General features: G+C 34.8%; 1 long non-coding RNA gene and 1 pseudogene across 1 annotated transcript in view; one reads left to right on the top strand and one right to left on the bottom strand.

The window, feature by feature from the left end:
- Window positions 1-9,047: 9,047 nt before the first annotated feature.
- Window positions 9,048-9,631, bottom strand: LOC111753447 (rho GTPase-activating protein 11A-like; annotated as a pseudogene).
- A 13,749-nt stretch (window positions 9,632-23,380) lies between these two features.
- The window catches only part of LOC134475903 (uncharacterized), a 61,978-nt gene continuing 61,361 nt past the window's right edge, over window positions 23,381-23,997 (top strand). The window contains exon 1 of the long non-coding RNA XR_010047229.1: window positions 23,381-23,463. This is a non-coding gene — a long non-coding RNA (uncharacterized LOC134475903). The remainder of the gene's footprint in view (window positions 23,464-23,997) is intronic.

Here is a 23,997-nt window from a genome sequence, read left to right as displayed (position 1 = left end):
CAGACTACGTTTTCTTTTTCATTTCCGTTACAGATACAAATCACAGTGTGCTGGGGTGAACAAAAGAGAACAGAAGAGGCTTTACTACAAAGCTTACTAAGAAGTCCACACTGATGGACACTTCACTGTTTTGCACCTGTGCCCTGTGGAACACAAATCATGCTGTTTCTAAAGCAGGTGTGAAAAACTGCAGAGTAAGGCTTACGTTCCTTCCATTAATCCATAGACTTTGATCACAAGCCACTGCCTTGTAGCATACACCTTACCAGTAAATAACTCATTGCTAGTGAAGGCGGCAGTCTTGGTGGTCAGTTTCACTGGTAGGAGTAATGTAAAAAGAGGAAGGAGGACTCTGACTCAGAAAGACATACTTCACGCAAAGCAGAATGCAGACCCTCCCTATAGCAAGGACTGAGTCTCCAGGAATTTAAAAATTGAGTAACCAGTTTTCGTTCAAACTCAGTTTCTTTTAAACTCTACACACTGAGCATTTTAGATAATCCAATCCTATTTGGTCATCTTAAACCTACAAAGCAACTTGTGATATGTAAACAATGACCAACTGATCAAAATGTAACACTCTCCTTATTCCTATAAATTCCCAGAAAAATAAATCAGGTGTCACCCTACTTTCAAGGACCACGCCCAACTACCCACTGTGAGATTTCATTCTCCTTGTAGTTCTAATACACACTTCCTCCTTAACTATCACCTTTCTGTCTGTACTTTCACTCTTTGATTTCATGAGACAACAGACTCAATGTAGAGTTAGCTGTTTCAGTATTATGTCATCCAAAACACAGGAGAACGAGAAAATACAGGCCAAGGGCTAGAAGCTCTACAAAGCATCAGTATATTTATTACAAGGGTGATTCCTGTAGATAAGTGTCTCTCAAAATTTAGCTGTTGACAAGATTCCCCATGTCAATGGTCCTTCAGGAAAAATCCACTCACCAGTGAACATATAGCAATTTGCTCCTTTAGAGTCCGCATATCTTGTGGAACTGTGTCTGAAAAGGGTCAAGATTTTTCTGCAAAGAAAAATGACCACAAGAAACTTCTTCTAAAAAGTGGCACTACTGGCTATTTGGAAACACAGGAAATCTGAACCACCATAAATATATTTGTAGTACCATGTCACCTGGAGGGGGTACCTGATATTCCAAAGAATTGTGGTTCCCTTTGAGAGATCTTTAAGCTGGATACTCTCTGAGTTATACTGGAAAAAAAATTTCTATCCTCTGGCATAGATGAATATTTAAAAAGACTCTTAGTATCTGTTATTTAGGTCTTAATAGCCTCTGGGTGTTTTAAATGCTACCATTTTCACTGAAATCAGATAGTTTCTGATTAGAATATATCTTCTCACTCTCACCTTATAGATGACAAGCTGATGTAATCCAAAAAAAAACTTATCTAATTCTTTGAGTTTCTACTTTAGTGTTATTTCAAAAAAATAGGAGGTGTCTTAGAAAGCAGTGTGGATTTTTGAATAAGAACAAGAGACCTGCAGTTTGAGTCTCACCTTGGCCATTGTGTGGGGAAGGAAGGGGGAGTTTCCTGGCTGGTTCCCAATGTGAGATAAACAATGCTAGCACTACTTACCTAATACTCTTGTGATGCTGAATAAATTACCCGTGTAAAGCACTCAAAAGACTGGAATATACAAAAAAATCAATAAAACTAAATAATTAAGATTATTTAAAATGTATTTACCACACACAACTTGAGCTATAGCTCAGTAATTACAATGGTTGCCTAGCATGCAGAGGCTTGTTTAGTCTATAGCACTAGAAGACTAAAAAAGGCAAAGCTTATTGATCTTGAGGTGCAAAAAATGTAGGAAGACTTCAAATTGCATATATTATTGCAAGTCATCAAACATGGAGCAGAAAAATCACCTGCTAAAATTTTAGAGGGAAATATCAAAACTGATGATGACACAGGGCTTCCTAAAGCCTGTGCTGCATATATAGTGATACTTTGGGAGGAAAGTAGAGAATGTACCCAGGCAGGTATAAAAATGGCGAGCACAGAGGAACCTGGTCTAGGTTTTTATGGTGATTAGGAGATAAGGTGGATAAGGAACAACTTGTATGCTTACATTTTTCATTTTGAAATTCCTCCCAGTGCCAAAGATGGAAATACGTAGGATTTCATATGATACATGGGCAAAAACTGAAACTGGGATGGATCGGGTTTAAAAATTGTAACAGCAGAATATCGAAAGTGAAGCCTGGATGAGTGCCATGACAGCTTCCTGTGAGGTTAAGGAAGGAGGAAATCCAGGCTGGGCATCTTTTTTTATTTTTTTATTTTTATTTTTTTTAATTTAAGAGGAAAAAGAGAAAAACACAAAACAAAACAAAGTAGTGTAAGGTTACACATAATACAGAACTACAAAAAAAAAAAATCCATAACAGTAAGAAATCACCTGTTAATAGATTACATATTATCATCTTGGAAATAGTTGCTCAAATCACAGTATCAAAGAATACAAAGTAGACATTCAAACAGAGAGACTGCAAACAGCTGTGTTCAATGATCCAAAAACATTAATATAGTCAGCTATTTAACACCCCTAAACACAGTTGCTGTTATATCCGTTAGAGCTCTTTTTTTTTTTCCTCCCTCTCTTTATTACAACAAAATTTACACATTTTGGATTTTATTACTCCTTAGTTCTTATTACTTTTTTTGGGGGGGGAGAGAATAAAGTCAAATATGGCAAAACAAAGCTGTAAGTCAAAACCAAGGATAGACATAGCACATGATGTAGAACAGAGTACAAGGTTATTAACAATGGTTATCAACGTTGTCTCTTGTTTCCTTAAAAGGAATTGTCTATCTCATTAGATATTATAAAGTTGGACAAAACAGTGGAGAACAAGACCAATAAAACTTAGGCATTGTGAACATTACAGGACTTCCAAAGGAGACAATAGTCAAACCAGAATGGGCATCTTTGTGAATCTTATTGCCTTCAAATTAGTTGCCTATACCCTCAGACTTGCTACTATCGCACAGAATGGAACAGTCTAATCAGTCAAAACAAGATCGTGGGAGTATTACAGGACTTCAAAACAAGTTAATAGGAGATCGAAAAGAGTTACTATTATATATCCTAATTTTTTAAAATTTTTCCCTTAATTAAAATAAACATAAGAAATAGCTAAATAATTTTTTTAAAGAATAGTAGTTACCATAGTGTCTGTCTTTTTCTTTAAAATATTTGGATAAAACTTCATATACTATAGCTTCAAATATTTCCATATCAAAAAGCCCAGAATAAAGCCTTTCTAATTAATAAGTGAAAATTTTATAAGGCTTCAAGGCCACATGATGGGGAATCATGATTATCACATATTTTTATATATTTGAATCATTACTTACATTAGGGAAACTATTCGGTATTCATACATGTGAGATTGATTTATTTCACTTATGAGTATGGTCTCAAGCTGCGCCCATTTATTGATAAATATCTCAATGCGATCCTTCTTTATAGCTGAATAATACTCCATTGTATAGAAATACCACAACTTTTTTATCCATTCCTCAGTTGATGGACACTTGGGTTGTTTCCAAGATCTGGCGATTACAAATTGTGCTGCTATAAACATAGGTGCACATATATCCCTGTGGTATGATGCTTTCAGTTCTTCTGGGAATATCAGGCTGGGCATCTTAATGAGATTCCATCTCAAAAGCAACAGTAAATAGATCTGTACATAACCCCTAGTGACCGAATACATAAATAAATAACTAAATAAAATTTGACTGAGATGAGTACAATGAATTGAAGACTACATGAGCCCACCAACATTAATAAATTTAGGCTGCATGCAATTTCATTATTATGTTAATAAATGTAACAATATTACATTGTGCTATCCATAGCTTACATGTAAATATATATTATCCACAAGATATTACTCCAAAGGTAATAACAATAAATCCTATGTCACATTTATTATGTACTTACTTTATTATAGACACTGTGCTCTTAAGAAATTCAACAGATATTTATAATAGAGAAGTCAAGATTCAGAGAAATGAACCCATTTGTCTGATATTAATAATACCTAAAAATAGTCAATGACTGGAAAACCATGGAACAAGATAATCAGATTCAAAAGGCTATAAACTCATTATGATAAATTGCTTTTCTGGTAAAGATGCCCCATTATGAAATTGTGATGAAGTAAAAATAATATTTTAGCTAAAACAGAGAAAAATGATTAAAGTTAAGAAAATAACAAAAATAACCCTTGCATTTTAATGTGGATTAAAAGATTTATGAGCTAAGTAATAATTAGCTCGTAAGAGCTAAGATCAATAAGATCTCTTGGACATATTAGAGAATGTAGATGTAAATTCTTAGCAGTTGAGTTATAAATCGATCTTATCCCAGAGAAAAACTGATGCACAAATGATGCAAACATTCAATAAAAATTCATTCCGTTTAATTTTTTGGAGTTTAATTATTCCTCCCTGAATCTTGTCACTAGTATATCAGTTCTCTGATAGGTTATCATTTCTCAAACATGTAATGTCACAGATCTACTTAAGATTATTGTATCTTTTTCTTGAACAGAAGTAACGTTTTGCCAAGATTTACTTAACTGCATTCTCTTTAGGTAAGGTATCTAAAGTAATATTCTTCAAATACAAAACCATTCAAATGTACCTTATTTAAAATTAGAAGTTCTTTTATTACAGGAAAAGGTCATATGCCCCACGTTTTCAAAATTCTTCTTCTGAAATTGGTTAAAGTATTATAGTAGCAATGACATGCAACTGATAATAATGCAACTGCAGGAAAGGATCTCTGAACTCAGCCACTGCACAGTGGAATCCATCACACTTGATAGGATTGTGGGACTGAAATCTAAAGCAATTTCACACTGTGATGCACAGTTTCTTACGCAGTGTGTAAATTGCTTATAAGACAGTATAATAGAGAAGAAAACATAAGCAGATAAATCATGTGTAATGATTGAGAATGTGTTTTAGTAATTACTAAACAACGTACATGATTGTTGCTTAGATCTGAATAACAGAAAGTTATTTCAATTTTGTAATCAATTTTATGATGATGCTGAATAATATATTTTTAACATAAATAGTGATTACATTTTTTGGATTTAAGTACTGAAGATATAATCCTTTAAAGGATTTATAAGTGCTTTTTTCAAGTTATAATTTAAGGAACATGTCATAATTTTAAAGAATCTAAAGTTGTATTGCCATATTCTCATGAATATATGATATTAATTGATTATTATACAGTGGGTTTCAAATTTTGTTTAACATTTTAAAGAATGAAGGAAGTCCTTCTTTACAAGAAAAATTATTATGTGTTATACTAATGAATTATATTGCATAAGCATGTAACTAGATGTGTATTCTCTTGAAATACTGTTTTGTACAGAATGTAGAAAATGGTGACTATGATCCTACTTTATAGAAAGTTCAGAACTTTCTATGGACAATGAAAAATTGCTATTTTAATTGTGGTACAACTAGATTCTTAGTATTATACTTGAAACATAAAACAAAGACCTATGTCTTTTAATATCTATACAACAAAGATATCATTATATTTGATAAGTGATTTTTTTTAAGACTAGATCTTGTTATGTAGTTCAGGCTGGCCTGGACTTGCTATTTATTTATTTTTATTTTAGTTTAATTTTTTGGTATCAGAGATCGAACTCACAATATTGTGCTTGCTGGGCAGGCACTTGTGCCACTGAGCTAAATCCCCGGCCCTGGGCTCTCAATTTAGCCCACAATGGCCTTGAAATTGCAGAGATCCTCCTGTCTCCACCTCCTCCAGTGTTGAGATTACAGGCATACAGCACTATGCCACACTGTATTTGATAAACTCTTTAACTAATTATGATTTAACAATAAGTTGTGAATAAAGACTACATAATAATAATAAAACATAGCATGAATGCTTCAGGATAATTCATTGTCTTAAAAACATAGATTAACATTAAGATAAATATTATGCCACATAAATTTCTGTTAAATAAGTATGTTTTACAAAGAAATAGACATGTGTTTTCATTTACTGTTTTATTTTATTTTTTTAGGCAGAGTCTCACTGTGTAGCCCAAGCTGACCCTGAAGTTGTGATGATCTTTTACCTCAGCCTTTTGAGTCCTGGGATTACCGACATATGTCACCATGCCCAGCCTTTCATTTATTTTTGATACTAATACCATTAATCTTATTAGAGGAGATAGTTACAAGATTTCAGTGTTGAAAATATTAATTTTAATCCCGAGAATTTTAAAGATTTTACATAAAGTATTTGATGCATTAAATATTTTATATAATAGTCTTTGGGTTAAACCATAAATTCAAATATATTAAAAGATTTAAAATATAAAAGTATTTCTTAAATTTCTTTTTCTTTTTCCCGAAAATTATCTTCAATATTTTTGATAAATAATACTATTTACACAAAAGATCAGTGTAAGTTTTTACCCAAGTAAAATGTATAGAAGTGCATCAGCTATTCAAATTCTAAAATATAGCTTCTGCATACAAAAGAATTGCATTGATTAAATACTTCAGCTTTAACTACTTATTAAGCCAATTTATTTTTATATTAAACAAAGCAGAAACTCACACATTGATGCAAATTAAGAACACAGTATGGTTTGCAAGCAATCAGTGACGTCTATCTCATAATATAAGAGCACATGTCAGTGACCGAACTGCTTTAGTCATTGTCCTCAGGTCACCTGAGCAGATCGTACATGTAGAGGAGATTGAAAGGTGTTGGCCCAGGCCGGACACTGTAGCCGGTAAAGCCAAGGAGCTCCTATCTCCCCCATCCTTCGGAATCTACCTTTGGCACCAAACAAAGACCAATGGGCTACCTGTGCAGTCCTAATGCCCCTCTTAGGTTCCACCCCAAGCCTAGGCCACTTATGTGCCTCACTCCACGTGTTCCACTGAGAGACCGCTGACCCCGGGGTGGAGATTGCGCACCCCTAAGTGGGTCGGAGGTGTCTCTCCCCGCATCCTCAAAATAAAGGTCATTTGTATTTTATACTTCTTATCTTTTCAGCTTCCGCCTGTCCTCCACCCACAGTTCTATCAGAGATGTAAACCAAACTATTTTGCCGCAAATAGAAAAAAGTATTTGATATTATTGAAGAAACCTACTTTGTAGAGATGTTTGGCAAAACAGTGAACATTACTGTAATGCAAGACATGAGATCTCTGGGGCTTACCTCTTCCTTTTAGATATTAGAGATATGTAACAGAAACTTTATCTGAGTTGGAGGACTAACAAACAAGAGACAAAAGTAACTCTTCCATATCATAATTACAAGATGAAAACCATCCAGTTCTCACGAACTCAGCTAAAATGTTAAAATAGCAAAGTATAACTTCTACTTGAAAAGATCATAAAGCCATTTAGCTTAATAATGCCACAATTTAAAAAAAAAACAAAAAACAAAGTAAAGTTAGATAAAAGTATGGAAATCTAAGCACCTTCTTCCATAAAACTAAGTTGTTTCAGAGAAAATTCACTTCTTAGCAATCAGTGTGAGCTACAAACTAACACATACATTACCCTGCAAATTGTGTCACCAATTGCTAATTTTTACTTAACTCACAACAAGGTGTTTGCCAATTGCCAGGCCCTAGGCTGAGTTGTTGGAAGTAGTTGCAGCTTTACAGAGGATTTTTTGGAGAATCTCTGCACTAAGCCCTTTTCCTTTCTGATGGTTTCCTGAGAGGCCTATTTTTCATCCAGGTAGAAAAATGAATGCCACTCTTTGCAACTGATCTTAATAAATCATGATTGATCACATCGAGTCATCTAAAGATACCTACTCATCGTGAAGAACGATTTAGAAGTTAACTCAATGTTTGGTTCTGAAATTGCATGGTTTGACTTTTCACAAGATGCAGACTTCTGTTTCTTACATCCAGATGTGGTAAATGAAATGCAGGATTCTTTTGATGTACTTTCTATGTAAGAGAAAACACTGTCACAGCTCATTGACTTAACCAGAGAGAAGCAGCATCACCAAAACATGTCAACCTCTGCCTGATAGGTTGTTTGCTACATTCCAACAAAACAATTAATTCTTCTAACAGATGGATGACAGCACTACGCTGGAACTTAAGGGGGGATTTTGCTTTTGCTATATTTGATTCATTTACGAAAGTGTGTTAAACCATGTGTGTGGTCTGAAATTTCAGAAACCATTGGATTGCCTGTTTCTACCAGTGACTGTTGTTTAGCATTTCTCATAGGACTAGGTTTTGATAGGTGTGCTATAGTCATGTACTCTGCTGAGAGGAAGAGAATTTAACCTTCTCCCTAGGAGGTACATGTTTCAGTAAGTTTTCTTCAAATCTATTCACATTTTCCTTTCACTGAGGATTGGATTTATTCCTTAAGGACTGTTGTTACTTAATTTGCTTATAAACAGGGAATTTTTGCAAATGCAAATTACTTTTCTAAATGTAAATGAATATCCTTTTCAGGTACCACATTCATCTGAGGTGAGTAATAATTTATAGATGTTTCTCGACAAATTTTCTGAGTTTGATGTATAGATAAATCTCTTTCTGAAAAGCAATTTTCATCTTTAACAACATAGTTTTCACAGTTTACTTTTGATTCTCTCACATTATTAACTACAAATGTTCCCTGAGCTACACTGTACATACGGTACTTTCTTCATTTTTTCTTTTTCTAGGTTAGTTATCTCTCACCTGTGATTTATCAATGCATGAAGATTATTTCCCAAACAAGTAAATCCTGTCTGAATCTTCACCAATGTGAGCTCTCATTACTTTGGTATTAGTTTTGCTGTGGCACGTGGGAAGAGTTAGTCCACGTCACACTGTGTGAGTTTTCAACTGTAATTTCAGTTTTTACAAAAAAGTTTTCACCTCAGGATTTTCCCTTACTGGAGCAGCTTTGTCCTGTCCAAGCTAAATCCCGTCCAAGGCATTCAGAAGCTTGTTTCTCCTAGATACTCTGCATTCAATTTTCCTCAGACTTAATGGATCTTTACTGAAACTTTCTTGGGTAACTTTTTGTTAACATCCAGGCTAAAAAGCAGGACTGTTTTTACAAATTCAACGCTATTTTTAAATTTTCTTGACTTGCAAGATCCTGACCAACATATATCATGTTCATATCTATTTACACCAGAACATCGATTTGCATCTCTTTTTCTCCAGACTAAATTTCAAACTAAGAAATCTTCTAAACTTTTTCTCTACTACTGATATGAGGAGAATAGCAGCCTACATTTCCTACTTCCACCCTGCCACCTTTTTCCATATATGGATATATATATATATATCTTTTAGGATACTTTCACTGATCAAATGATTTCCACTGATGGCTTCAGGAGAAAATAACTTTAAGATAACCCTTCTGAGCTTGTATCACAGTGAACTGACCCTGGTATAGTATTACTTCTGGAGAGATTACTTAGAAATGGCTCAAAGAAAAATCATGCTTAATGCACTTTCTTTTCTTACTTGAGAAATCAAGAGAAGAACCTTTATGCTTTGTATTAGCAGTAAGACTAGCAAGGGGTACAAATATTTGAGTAGATCCTTTGAGGGGTTTCATGTTCTTCACAGTCCACCAATAATGTCTAAGCACATGACCATCAATATACAACATACTTGGAATCTTTGCATGAAATCTGGTACACACTCAACATCTAGCACTAATTTATAAGAAACTTCACTACTTCTGCCCCTAATGATAGCTTTTATTCTATGTTACCAAAGATCTTTTCTTGTCTTTCACTTGTCTGAATATTTAGGCAGTTTTGCTCCTATCTATCTTACTCTCTATAGATCTAAGAGAACCATTTCTGAGAAAGTTAAAGAAATACCTTACTGTATCAACTGTATAATCAGGTGTAAGGCAGGAAAGCAACAATGTAGCTGCATTCTTCTCCTCTGAACATAACTGTTGTGCTTTGAAAAATGCTTCAGAAATCAGTTGGCAGAATGGGCTCTGGCAGTTCTCTGAGGAACTGCTTATGAGATTCTGCAGTATCACAAGGAAGGGCAAAAGACATGCCACTTTTATGGTGATCCAGTTTACTCCTAGTGCCTTTCAATGAAAAACAGACCGATTTCTACAGTAACCCTTTGATGTGAATGTGTTCCTCTAAGGATGGTAAGCACGCATAGCACAGCTGTTAGTGCTTTCGTAATCTGGTACGATGGAGGGAGGTGATGCATTAAAGCACACTGTTCCCTATTTCCCTGGCTGCCGTTTCACTCCTCCTGTGGTCCCATTGCCCATGGCGACCGTGACCTTAATGCCACAGACAGCACAAAGCTGATGCAACAGTGCAGTGTGACCAGTTTCATTACCCCTCACCAGGACACGTTCCTGAGTTTCGTGCCACCAAGTCTTCCAATTTCCAGATATCCTCACATCAGGGCTCCACTCTTCTGCCTCCCAGTCATGTCTGGTGTCCTCCAGGCTCTGTCCTTTCACAGATCCTCTTCTCTCCATCCTTTGATCTAGCCATACCTCTCTCTTTCAGTTACATCACCCTCTCATTGCAGAACCTTTCAAAGATCTCCCTTTTCTCTCCTCGATTCTTCTGGGTCCTGGCACCAAGTCTGTGGCCAGATGTTCAGCACTTCTGGCCACTTCCAGAGATCTCTTTCCCTTGAAACCTCACTTTGCCTTCCCCAGCTCCCATTGCCTCTCCAGCTCTGGCAGGTGCAGCTGGGCCTACATCCCTTGGCCCTGGCACTGCCTAGATAGGGAGGTCACAGCACCAGCCTGATGCCCACGCTCCCTCAGGCCCACTCTGCCTGGTCGCCAGGTCCACCTTGTGGCCCATCGCCTGCCTGTGGTGCCCTCAGATGCTTCACCCCCACCTCTGGCTCACATACCACCCACAGTGGTGTCCCTTCAGTTACTTCCTAAGGAGAAGAGATGACGTTAACCCAAAAAATAAATCAGTTTCATTAGCTGCGGAACAATGAGCCAAACTTAGGTTGAAAGGTATTTATTTTCAATATTTAAATACTTCTGATTTTTAGTTGCAAGAGGCAAGAATGAGAAAAGCAGAATGTCGAGGCAATAAGAATTCTAGTTCTTTTTCTCTGGTAACTGGATTTGACACAGGAAATCAATTTAGATTTTCAAATCCTCACCTCCTTAATCTTTTCATTCAGTTTATTAAAACAAATAACATCTGAGCCCACTAGGGACTTAAGTTTTGACATTTGTCAAACTACACACTTTATAGGAGCTCTTAGGGTAATTTTCCTAGAACTTAATATTACAGACAAGCTTTATTTGTATTTAATATTTACTTATTAAAAGCATTCTATTTCTGAAAAAGGTCTGTTAAAATTGTTTCAGAATGACAGCTATAATTGAGAAACTATGTTTTAATTATTCTTTAAAGTATATCTATATATACTATGTGTATATATATCCTGTATCTATTCAGAATGTATGTATCCTATTATCCTATATATATGTTTATATATATATATATGTGTGTGTGTGTGTGTGTGTATGTGTATATAGGTATATACATTAAAAGTTTAAGATTTATCAATATTATATAGTTTCTCTGTTTCATTTATTCATTAATTGTTTCATCCTGATAATTTACAGTGTTTATTGCTTGCCATTCACTGTGCTTGCCTTTGAGGTCAGAGGCAAAAATAATACAAAAATATATTTAATAGACTAATGTGATCATGATGTCACTTTTGGGAATCGTAGAAAATTAAGGTTGTCCTAAGAAGAACCTTAGCAAGAGTTAGATGTCTTTCTCTTGTAGTTTAATATACATACTATACCTTTGTATTTGGAACTGTGATTATGTGTTATCTGACACAGGTAAATTAAGAGTGAATCTGGTAAGCTGGGCATGATGACACATGTCAGTAATTCCAGCACTGTGATGGATGAGGCAGAGGGATCTCTGTGAATTCGAGGCCAGACTAGGTTGCAAAGTGAATTGAAGCCCAGCCTGAACTATATAAGCGAGACTTTCTCAAAAAAAAAAAAAAAAAAAAAAAAAAAAAAAAAAAAAAAAAAAAAAAAAAGTAAAAGTGAAGATGGTATGGATCATTAATTGTGTGGATTACAATAGCTACATGCCCCTGAGTTATCTTGGCAATTTGTGAAACAGCCTTCTTGTATTCTATGAGTATGTGTGCTAAAATATCTCCAGAAGAAGCTTGCAGAATAACACAAATTTCAAGTAGAAAAGGCATGTAAAATTGTCATCCAAGTGCTTCACTGATGTAAAAAAATGAAAAATAGATATTGTAAATATGTAAATTTAAGAATCTGTGTCGTTTACATATATCATAGTTGCTACAACTGCTATAATTTCATACAGATAGGGAACAAATACATATGTAAAAAGATAAGATTATTTTTATTCTATTTCCTTAGGAATAATGTACTATTCCATACAGTTGAAAATTGCTTTATATCTAGGATTGCCTCCTAAAACGTGTTTCCATTTTTTTCTCACTTTGGGTCTAGCCATTGAATACTCAAGTAGTAGAAGATAAAGGAGATATCAAAAGTTATAAAATTGGAGATAACAAAAATTGTAAAATTATGCTGGAGGTCAAGATATCTCTGTCTCTCTCAATCTCTCATTCTCAATCTTTTCTTCTCTACTATCACAAACTAACATCTTCTAGTTATTGGGGCCGGATGTGGTGGTACACGGCTGCAATCTCAGCACTCAGAAGGCTGAGGCCTGAAGATTGCTGTGGCATTCAAGTGTTGGCTAGGCTACAACATGAGTTTAACAGCAGCCTGAACTGCAGAGTGAAACTTTGTCTCAAAAACAAACAAAAAAATGAGTTACTGGGACACTACACTGTATATACCTCATTCCAAGAGCTGGATGGACTCTGATCTTAGCACGAGCTGATCATCAGTGGCTTGTCACACTAAGACAGGGGCAATTACCTAAGAACTGCCACCTGAGCAAATTCCATTAACTGTAAATCTCTTCTCATTTATTTATTTATTGCTTTATTTTTGGTTCCTGGAGCTGGGGGTCAAATGCCAGGTCTTATCTACACTAGGCAAGCATTCAGTTATAGAGCTACAACTCCAGTCAACAGAAAGCTACTAATAGAGAATGATATATAGATCTTAAGTATAATTTGTGTGAATTTAACAACACATTCCTGAATCCAACATCCTAACACCAGAAATGTTTGTTTTCATGTATGGATATCACATTATACTTTAAATATAATAGGTTATATCAAATGTTTTAGTCAATCTTTAAACTATTTGTGGTATGAGGGAGGCATTATTTTTTGTTGTTGCTGCTATTGCTGTTTTACTATATTATATTACTTTTTTCAACATTTCCATTCCTTTCAGGGATTGTTGAAAATGAATAGAGCAAATGCATGAGTTTTTTTTTTCTTCTATTGTCTAACTTGTTTCATTTATCATGATTTTTGTTGTTATTGTTATTCCATGGTATTTTTTATTTTATGGAAAAAGGTAAAATTGAATTTCATAACACACTACTATGTGAATAACAAAGAGTTAATACACTGCATATCGTCATCTTCCAAGTAGTTATTCCTCGTACAAGATATTGGCATAAACAGTTCACCAATCTATATTAGCATACACCTTCCATATGGTTGATACATTGTGTCAACTTGAGAAGTCTGGAAGTTTAACTAAGCAATTCAGCCAGGAGCCAGGATTCTTACTTTGTAAACATCCTGATCCTGTGCAAGAGGAGAGAACAGAGATGGTGTGAGTGTCACACCTGCCGGGGGAGGGGGTAAGCGGAGGGGGATAGTCCACTTACAGTGTAAGGCATGAGAAGAGGTTTTTGCTCCTCCCTTTTGCTCTTGTTGCTTTTGCTGTCATCTGCCACCTGGAAGTGTTGCTCCAGTGCCATGCCACCCTGCATTGGAGTTATCTGATTATGGACTGAAACCTCCACAAACTGTGAGCTAAATAAACCTTTCCTTACTTAATGCTGGGTGTCTCCTATTTTGTCTCAGCAATGAGAGAAAAGTAACTGTTTATGGTTGATAGATTGTGTCAATTTGGAAAGTTTAATTGACAGATTCAAAAGGAAGCCAAAATACTTACTTTGTAAATATCCTCATCCTGTGAAAGAGGAGGACATAGAGATTTGGTGAGTGCTACATCCACCCTGGAGGTGGAGGTGAGTGTACAACATGAGGGAGGAGAAGAGCCTTATTTTCTCTTTTGCTCTGGCTCCTGCCTTGTGTAGCCACAGTGTCATGCCACCTTGCCTCGGAGCCAGCTGATTATGGACTGAAACCCCACACACAGTGAGCTAAATAAACCTTTCCTTCCTTCATTTTTGGTGCCTGGTAGTTGTGCCCCAGAAACAAGAGAAAAGAAACCAAGATAGTAACCAAGACATTTCCTTTTCAAGAAACTAGGAGACACTAGTAGCATAGCTAACTTGTGTGTGTGTGGTTTTTTTTATTCCTTTTTCCCTTCCTTCCTTTTCCCTTTCCTCCAGTGTAGTTCTTTTTTTCCCTCACAAAGAGTTTCTTCCTATTTCAAGATATTTATTGCACATTTTAGATCGTGTTTACTTTTTAGATTTCTCACCCCAAGGAAACAATATAAGAGTCTGATTTAGTTCACTTGTGAGTATGGTCTCAAGTTCTATCTGTTTACCTATAAAAGTCTCAAGTCTATCCTTCTTTATGACTGAGCCGTACTCCATTGTGTAAAAATACATCTTTTTTTTTTCCATTCTCCTATTGATGGGTATTTAGATTGTTTCCAAAATTTAGTACAAATTTGCTGCTATAAACATGGGTGCACATATATTGCTGTAGATACCCAGAAAGGGAAGAGCTGTGTATCTATCAGCATACCCTAAAGTTAAAATGGATCAAAGGTATAGATATTAAAACAGGAAACATTAACTCTACTGGAAGAGGAAGTTGGTAAAAATCTTGAAAATATAGGTGTATGTAGGGATTTCATGAACAAAATCCAGACTTCACAGGAAATACTTAAAGAATTAATAACCAGAATTTTATCTTACTAAAAAGCTTTTGAACAACAAAAGAAAACACCAGCAAAGTAAAAATACAACCCACAAGCAGGGAAATCATTTTAACTATTTATCCCTCAGACAAAGGATTTTATATGTAGAACACATGAAAAACTGAAAAAAAAAAAAACCACCCAAATTCTAGTACCCAGTCCAAAAATAAGTATCTGAGATGAATACACACTTCTCAGATGAAGGAATACAAATGGCAAATACATATATGAAAAAATGTTCAACATCACTGGTCAGTTAAAAGATGCTAGTGGGATGTGGGGGAAAAGGAACTCTTCTTCACTGTGGATGTGAGTGTAGGCAGGTGCAAATATTTTTTTTTTTTTTTACATTTTTTTTTGTCTTTTTCTTTTATATTGGTATCAGGGATCGAACTCATGACTGCCTGCTTGCAAGGCAGGCACTTATGCCGCTGAGCTAAATCCCCAGCCCCGGGTGCAAATATTTTGAAAATCGTTTTTTAGGAAAAAAAAATAAGAGAATTTTAATGAAAGAAAATTTATAGAAAGATAAAAATAAATGAACCTTTCAATTTTTTTTTTCATTTTATATACTTTTAACTTCTTGTTCCATGGAAAGTTTCATTAACTCTTGCCATTTAGATAAACCAAGGCAAAATAGACTGATGAATTAAATGCAAGAACTGGAAGCATGAGATGACTAGTCTCATACTGGTTTGTGAATATAAATATAATAATATTCATATATCATATTATATAAATATGTAAATCATATAAAATATAAATAAATATAAAAATTATATAAATATATATTGCATAAAATTTATATTATATTATATACATATAATAGAAATATATAAATTATATATAAATAAATAAAAATATAAATATAAAGTTATATAAATATGTTATACAAATATAATAGAAAATATAGATAAAATATTTTGTGTCATTTAATGGGAAAGTGTTTTGGTGAAAAACCTCAAAAGCATAAGAAAAGAAAGCAAAAATAATGTGGATTATGTAAACTAAAAAGCTTTTGAACAGCAAAAGAAAGAAACAGCCTTCTGAGTGGAAATAAGTATGTGCAAACTATAGTTTTTACAAGGTGTTGTAGTCAGGATTTACAAGAACAAAAGTTTAATACAGAACATGATTTATAGGATTATTTTGTAGTATTCACCAAAGAGTCAAATGGAACAGTGTGCAGAGGATCTGTCCACACATTAGAGACCCAAAGAATCCAACTGAGGGCCTGGATCCCAAAGTAATGTCCTGCATAGGTCCAGATGAGGAGCTTGAGTCCATGACAATGTCCTGTATGAGTCCAGCTGGAGACGTAGAGCCCACTACAGTGTCTTATGCAAGTCTGAATCAAGGATCTGTACTGGGAAGGCACAAAGGTCAGTGGCAGAAACTGTGAAGTCTATAAAGCAAGCAGGGTGAAGATCTGTGCCAGGATGCTGAGGGATCTGTGTTGGAACTAGGAAGTGAGGCTCAAGGTGAGACCAGAGCTCCCCACAGAGAACCACAGCAATGGCCCAAGTTCCTCCCAAGATGAGAACAGAAGAGTTTCTATCTGGATAGCCGTCATCACAAGATTCTGCAAGAGAATCAATATCACACAGTCTCCCCTTCAATTGTTTTTTTATGCTTTTGGCAACAATACTCAAGTGGGCCTTCCAAACCCAGCACCACACTGATTCAATTCAATTGGGTGTTACAAACTGACCATTACTTCATCCACCACACAAGGGGTTGATATCTTTAATATGTAAGGAACTGCAAATTTTCAATAACGCTGTTCTATTCTTACTCTTCTTTAAAACCATGTGTAGTATACCACCTGATATGTTTGCACAATTGATAATGTTACATTGGAGCACTATGATTTATGTAATGAAATCCAAATTGTAATCTGCATCTTGGAATCTATTCCTCTAGACATTTCTGATGGAAAGCTTCACAGGATATTTTGGTTCTCTTTTTCCTTCTTAATTTTGTGTCAGGTTTCCTTCTTAACTCATTCTAGATCCACTTGGGGAGATGCATGAGACATTTTTGAGGGTGCAGCCCCAATGTTAGAGGATGCATATGTGCAAGACATTAGCAAAAGCTAGAGCCAGCATGGAGAAGAGTAAAGCACAAGAGGGCAAGAGCCAAAGTGCAAGAGCAGATGTTTGCATCTTTATTGTATAACTTTTATACAGGTTATTATCTCATATTTACATTCTTATATAGAGCCATAACCAGTGCCTGCATGTTTACCTGTGCTAAGTCATGGTTACATAACTGTATGCCATTGTTTCCCTGTGCTAGACAAGCAAGGTTATGTCCTCAGGTGTCCTGAGGCACCTCTGAGCTTTGCAGCAGTCTGAGTGGTCCCCCACTCTTTTACCTTTAATTGTCTTCGTAAACCCACTGCCTAAGCTCACAGCTCTTGCTTAGTTGAAAGGAAGTAAACTGCTGCATAAACTGCACAGAAATTATTCTTCGGACTGAGAGTGTTTAACTAAAAGGAAAAGGATTATATCATTAGAGAGACTTGGTCTTCTGTGGCGTTTCATGAAATTGCCTGGTAGACTGTTGCTTTAGGAAATCCACTCTGCTAGAACACTATGGTTGTGGGTTCGGACACGTTTCCACCATACTGCATGATGCAACAATAAGGCTTCACTCAAACTAAGTAAAACTTTTAAAACACAGCAGCAAAGAAGTTGGTATTTCTCAATTCTGATTGCTGAGTTGTAAGAAAAAGCATAAGAAGTAGTCAAAGGCTTACCTTTATCTGCTATGATCATTTCAGTAGAAAGGCCAGTGATTCTCTCATCATGCCGTTTAAAAATCTCACAATGGAATCATCTTGGGAAAAGGTGACACTGTGCTACATCTGACACTGCAAATTTGCTTGATTAACTTTGGACTAATCAGCCTTGTATGTGGGTCTGTTCACTCATTATCTTGTTCTTTATACTCGGTTTTACTTCTAAGTTTAGTATTAGACTTTCATACTGTTTTCAGAGAAGAAAAATGACTCATTTAGTTTTAAAGTGTTTCATTTCCCTTATCTCAAATTTTATAAAATATTGGTGCTGTATGATGAAATAGATGGTATCAAAGCACAAAAGAATAAAGTGCCATGTGATATTTCAAATAATCACACAAACCAACTTACTTTCAAAATTTAAAAAGAAAAAAAAGTACTGTAACACACGTACTGTCACAGAGTCCTTCTGTAATTCCCATGGGGGTCATTACTGTTGTGTAAGAGAATGTGTTTCAAACATAATGGCTTTCTCTATGAGAATCATTTATGATACCTGGCAGCCTATGGTAATCATTGAGTTTTATAATTTTGAGCATGGTTTCATCACATTTCAGAAATATATTTTCCCTGAACGTCGAACCTAATTTTTTCTTATAATGGCCACTTTTGCTTGAAAAGTCAGTCATCAATTTCTTTAAGTAGAATTATTGTTTCATAGCCCCTTTGTAGGTACTGAGTTGGCCATACATTTAATAATGTTTATATCAGCCATAAAATCCAGCATTCTCTCTTTAGAAACTCTTAAGTGTGTAGTAGAATAGGGCAGCTTTTACTTTTACTGTGCGAGATTTTCCTGTGACTGTGAATAAACAGTGGACTTACCTACCCCAAGCAATGTGATTAGTTTAATATTCACACAGGTGAAGTCTTATTAAACTTTTACTATGTAATGGCTGTGTATGAAGAAACAATATAGTTCTAATTAATTATTTGAATTTTTCTTATTTATACATGAATCTTGCCATGAAAATATATCAAACTGGGGGAGAGCAGTAATATAAAATATTGGCTTATATAACTCTAAAAAATAATAGACAGTACTTATGTTAATTTTAAAAGTTAACTAATTGTTACCATATTGTATAGGACACTGTTGTCATAGACAAGAATTTAGGCCATAACACCAAAAGTTAACATTTAAAGAAAATATTTGAAAATACTTCCTGTCTATCATTAAAAATAAATTCTGATGGAATTTATATATTTTTTAAGTGTAGAATAAAATTTTTTCACACACTTTAAGGATTTTGTTCAATGAGACAACTTACTATGTATAAAATATGTTTTGCTAATTTTTTAAAGGAAGAGATGTATTTATTTGTACTGAGATTATATCTCAACAAATGACAAACTTTTTCTGAGTATAAATTTTTAAATATATTTATAAAATCTTTATGTATTATTAGATAAACTATATATCAACCTTTGAAGCCACTGATTTCTTTTTATTATTCAAGTTAAAATTCTATTACAATTTCATTATTCTAACTCACATTTTGGAGTGTCATGATCTTTGAAATATATTTAATGAATCAATTATTGAGGTATAACACAGAATGAGATCTTGTTATACATTTGATCAAGACCTTTATGTATGTAGAACTGATTTATTCTATTTTTAGAAACCTAAATTGGCTGCTCTGTCCTCTTCCCTCTCATCCACTCCCTGCGGTACATTTCCTAGCCTCTCCTGAGACCTGACTTTGGCAGGTTGGCTTGCACCCTCCTGGCTGTCCTACCCGACTGACACTGAAGCAGGAGGTAGACTGCTCTTTCTTATCCTCTATGTAACCACTAGAAGAAGAAAACATTTTAAAGCAGATCAAAAACTTGTTCTTGACATCGTTAATTCAGAACATAATGATCGAGTTAATGAATAATTTCATGATTTGTACAACTCATGCCTAGGACTGTGTTTGAATTCCTAATAATGCATGGCCCAATTCTAGAGCAACTGATGGGTTAGTCAGTTTCTGAGATATATGTAGATATAGAGAACACAATACATATAGAACGTTTGATATGAGAAACCACCTAGGCTAAAAGTCAAATATTTGACCCTTTCAAGTAGGAATATTCACTACCCTAAGGCAGGTTCCTTTATCTTTAGAATATAAATTTTAAAATAATAAAATATATGATTTGCGGGTCAGTTTTTTTTTTTTTTTTTTTTTTTTAAATTCTCACCATCTAAAAGACATATGCCTATGTCCAAAGGCTTTTTAGTCATTACCTTTCTGGGATCAAATTGGTATTTAATTATAGAGTGGGTCTAAAAGCATCTGGGTTACTTTATACTAAGTCCTTTTCACGGAATGAGTTGACCTCTAGGGCACATTTATTTAAACATTCTTTAGAGTATATTTTTTGATGTACGTATTAAGTTATAATAGCTAATAAAATGGGTAGTTAATCTAACATATCTTTGTGTACTTAAAAGTCCAATTTAGCATTAGGAATCATTAAATAGAAACCTAAAACTATATTATTTTTAGCTTAAAGAAAAACAGCTGTTGCTATATACAATTCATAGAAAAGATAATGCTTCTCAAATCTCACAAATATAAAATCATATAAAACAAGATTTTTGATCTCAAATTTTTTTGCCTTTTATTTGTCATATTTTTATGATGTTCACCAATTAAAATTTTATTTCTGAAAATTCTTTATTGAAGCATTTTAAATCTAATTTTGCCATTGCCTTAACAATTAGTCATCACAACATGACAGGCACTGTATTTATGTTCTAGTATTAGTTAATTTTCATTTTGTGTTACAAATACTTTATATGACCTTTCCTCCCTTCCACAAGTCTTTACTCTCAAAATCTAAAATGCCTTGTTATTCTTCTGTTTCTCTTCCTCTCTCTGTTATTGCCTAGTTTTAACCCTTGCGCCCCCTTCCTGTTCTGTATGCGCTGTTTCAATAGAGATTAAAATTCCATCTCCACTAAAGACTTAAGTTTCAGCTCCTTGTAAATCCCCTTCCCTTCCTATCTTTCTAGGTTAAGTTTCAATTTCCTGAGAAAGTTGTAAAAGTCTTAGGTATCAGTTTCCTGTAACCCCCTCCCCTACCCCTCATTTGGCTATCTGTAATAAAATGTGCTGTAATTAAGAAATGCTTAACTTTCAAGGAAATTACAGGAAGTTCTATAAAGCCCAGATGCTACCTAACTGTCAGCGATTACAACATTCCTGTGGTTTTTGGCTTTAAAACCCAACCTTTCTAGCTGTAAGGCACACAGTCTCCAAATTGGCTCCTGGACTGCGATGCCAGGCCTGGCCTAAAATAAAGCCTTTGCTCCCCAAATTTTAATTTCTTGCTTCCTTGGGTTTTATTCCGGGGTCCGAGCTATCATACTCTCCTCCTGCTTCATCTCTTTCTCCATTTCCCTGTCTCTCTTCCCTACTCTTTCCTCCTGTCCCCTTCCTTTCTTTGTTTTTCCTTTCCTTTTTAATGGTATTTTCTTTTATAGAATGAATTCCTTTCCCAACAGTCAAAAATTTCCCTGAAACTTTTTTATGTTAAAATTGTTCCTCTATTCTCTAGTTTTATTATCTATTCACTTATGTTATCTTAAAGTGGCATCAGACCACCAGCATCTATCTAATTATGTTAACAATTTACATGTAGGGAGCTTACTCAGAAATTTCTTAACCCAAAAATCCCAAAGACAGTAATTTAACTCTACATAATTACTCCAGGTACTTTTTATGTGTATTTAAAGTTGAGAACCACTACCATTGATGCTGAGCTTCTTTTATTTACTTATTTATTTTGCAGCATGGAGTAAGTAGCTCCATTTATTGAAGATCACAGAACAGGGAGAACAGGGAGAAGGGAAAGGGACTTGAGAGTGAAAGCAGAAAGGGACTGGAAAGAGAGGAGAAAAGGGCAAGTGAGTTTCTTAGGATTACTTGCAGGGACATTTACCAGAGACAGGTGGAGAAATAAAATTTAACTATACTAACCTGTGCTAAATGAAAGGGATCAAAATATAAAAATAACAATGAAAGAGTTTTGGCCCAGACAGGACACTGTAGCCCATAAAGCCTCAGGCAGAACCAAGGAGCTCTGTCTTCCCCATCCCTAGGAATTTACCTGTGACTCTATCTCCCCCACCCCTAGGAACTTACCTATGGAGCCAAAAGAATACCAATGGGCTACCTGTGCATCCCTAAAGCACCTCAGGCATTACTCCATGTGTTCCACAGAGGGGGGTGAATGCCACGATCCAGGGATCCGGTGTCTCTCTCCCCACATTCTCAAAATAAAGGTCATTTATGTTTCATACTTCTTATCTTTTCAGCCACCAAATGCTCCCCACAATTCTATCAAACAATGATATAGAAATATTTTTAATATTCTGCTATTAATAAAGTGGTCATCAGAAAGAATGAAATTTATTTTGTTAATAATTTATTGTAAAATCAATCTGTGAGTTTTTCAAATAATGTTAGTTAGGAAAGCTTTTAACTAAAAAGAAATAAAGCATGCAAATTTGCTCTTTTTCTAGAAATCTCTCTCTCTCTCTTTTTTTTTTTTTTTTCAAGTACCAAGGATTGAACTCATGACCTTACCTTGCCAGGCAGGTGCTTGTGCCCCTGAGCTATGTCCCTTTTCCTAGAAACCTCCTTTAATTACCCAAAATGAACTCCTGAAATATCTTGAAACTCAGATGAAAAATAATAAATAGATACAAAGAATCTGTGAGCCATCAATTTTGTATTTAGTTTATTGACAAATTATATTTACTATTGCTGGTTAAATAAAATTCATTTTTATTAGACTTTATTTGATCATTTTTTAAAAAGACCTTTTCTAATTTTATGTGGAAGGAATGTCATCGACTATAGTACTGCAAGTAACCACTCTTATTTTTTTCTTTCAAATTCCCTGTTTGTGATGGTTATGAAAAGATCAATAAAGTACTGAGAACATAAATGAGTGGTACCACACTTGCTCAGCATATGTGAGGCTCTATGTGAGGCTCTAGGTTTCATTACGGGCACTGAGCAAAAAATAATCTATGTGGCTAACATATATTAAAAACTATTATTTAACGAGCATTTGAATATTTAAAACCCTAGCCGAATATACAAAAGAACAGAAAGACGTCGACTGATACAAACTCAAATTACTAGAGCGCTTTAAAGAGTGTTATCATGTGATAAGCACGAGTACTGTGGTGGGAAAGAGACTATGAAATATTGATTGACTATTGACCAGGGGTGCAGAGGAAAACAAAAGTAAATTATCTGAAAGTGCAGAGAAGCTACCTATCTCCATCAGCATGTAAAAGAACTTGAATAGCAAAACCATTAAGGAGTAATCATTGTCTGAAATGCCTTTTCTTTGTTACCATATTAGAATTACATTCATTTCAGTTTCAAGAAGAAAAGAGAAAGTTTTTTCTTTTGTAATTGTATTTCCCATAAAGCAAGAGCAGTGCACTCCAGCACAGGGGTTCTAAATATAGAAACCGTGATCATTAAAAGCAGAGAAGCTGGGGCTACCTTCATGAGACAGTCTATAAAAGCTGAGCTGTTTGGGGATTCATTTGTTTCAGGTATGAATTCCAAGTCATTAAAAATGTTGCCTATTGTTCTTGCTTGAAAATAATATTGATACAATTTAAGTGATTCCATTTTAAGGCCTGGCATTTTAGGAGCTATTTATGACTACAAAAATTTGCAGTGACAGTTGGAAGGAAGACAAATTTATGATTTCAAATTTAGTAAAGCTATGTCCTTGCAAACAATGATTTTCATGGCATTGCACCTCAAAGAAGTAAGCCACAAAACAAACAAACAAAAAAAGAAATGCGTGTTGTTGCACACAGTATTGTTCTTCACAGGAGCTATTTACATTTCTTGCTCCAAAGTATTTTTTTCTGAAAATCAAGCTCAAATTTTATGGGATTTGGTGACCCTATTCTTTTACTTGAGATGACAATCAGGTGACAACCTGCTTTACATCCATTCATAATATATTTTAGACTGTATATTAAAATGTTAATTCATATAATTGAAAGCACATGAAACTTACTAATGAGTTTTGAGATTTAAATCAGGCACACTTTTAAAGGCTTATTTCTGTCCTT

Source organism: Cavia porcellus, unplaced genomic scaffold (genome assembly GCF_034190915.1).
Source record: "Cavia porcellus strain 051 isolate PalLab524CR breed Dunkin Hartley unplaced genomic scaffold, mCavPor4.1 scaffold_5, whole genome shotgun sequence".
Classification (NCBI taxonomy): domain Eukaryota; kingdom Metazoa; phylum Chordata; class Mammalia; order Rodentia; family Caviidae; genus Cavia; species Cavia porcellus.
This window is presented reverse-complemented; position numbering and strand designations above follow the sequence as displayed.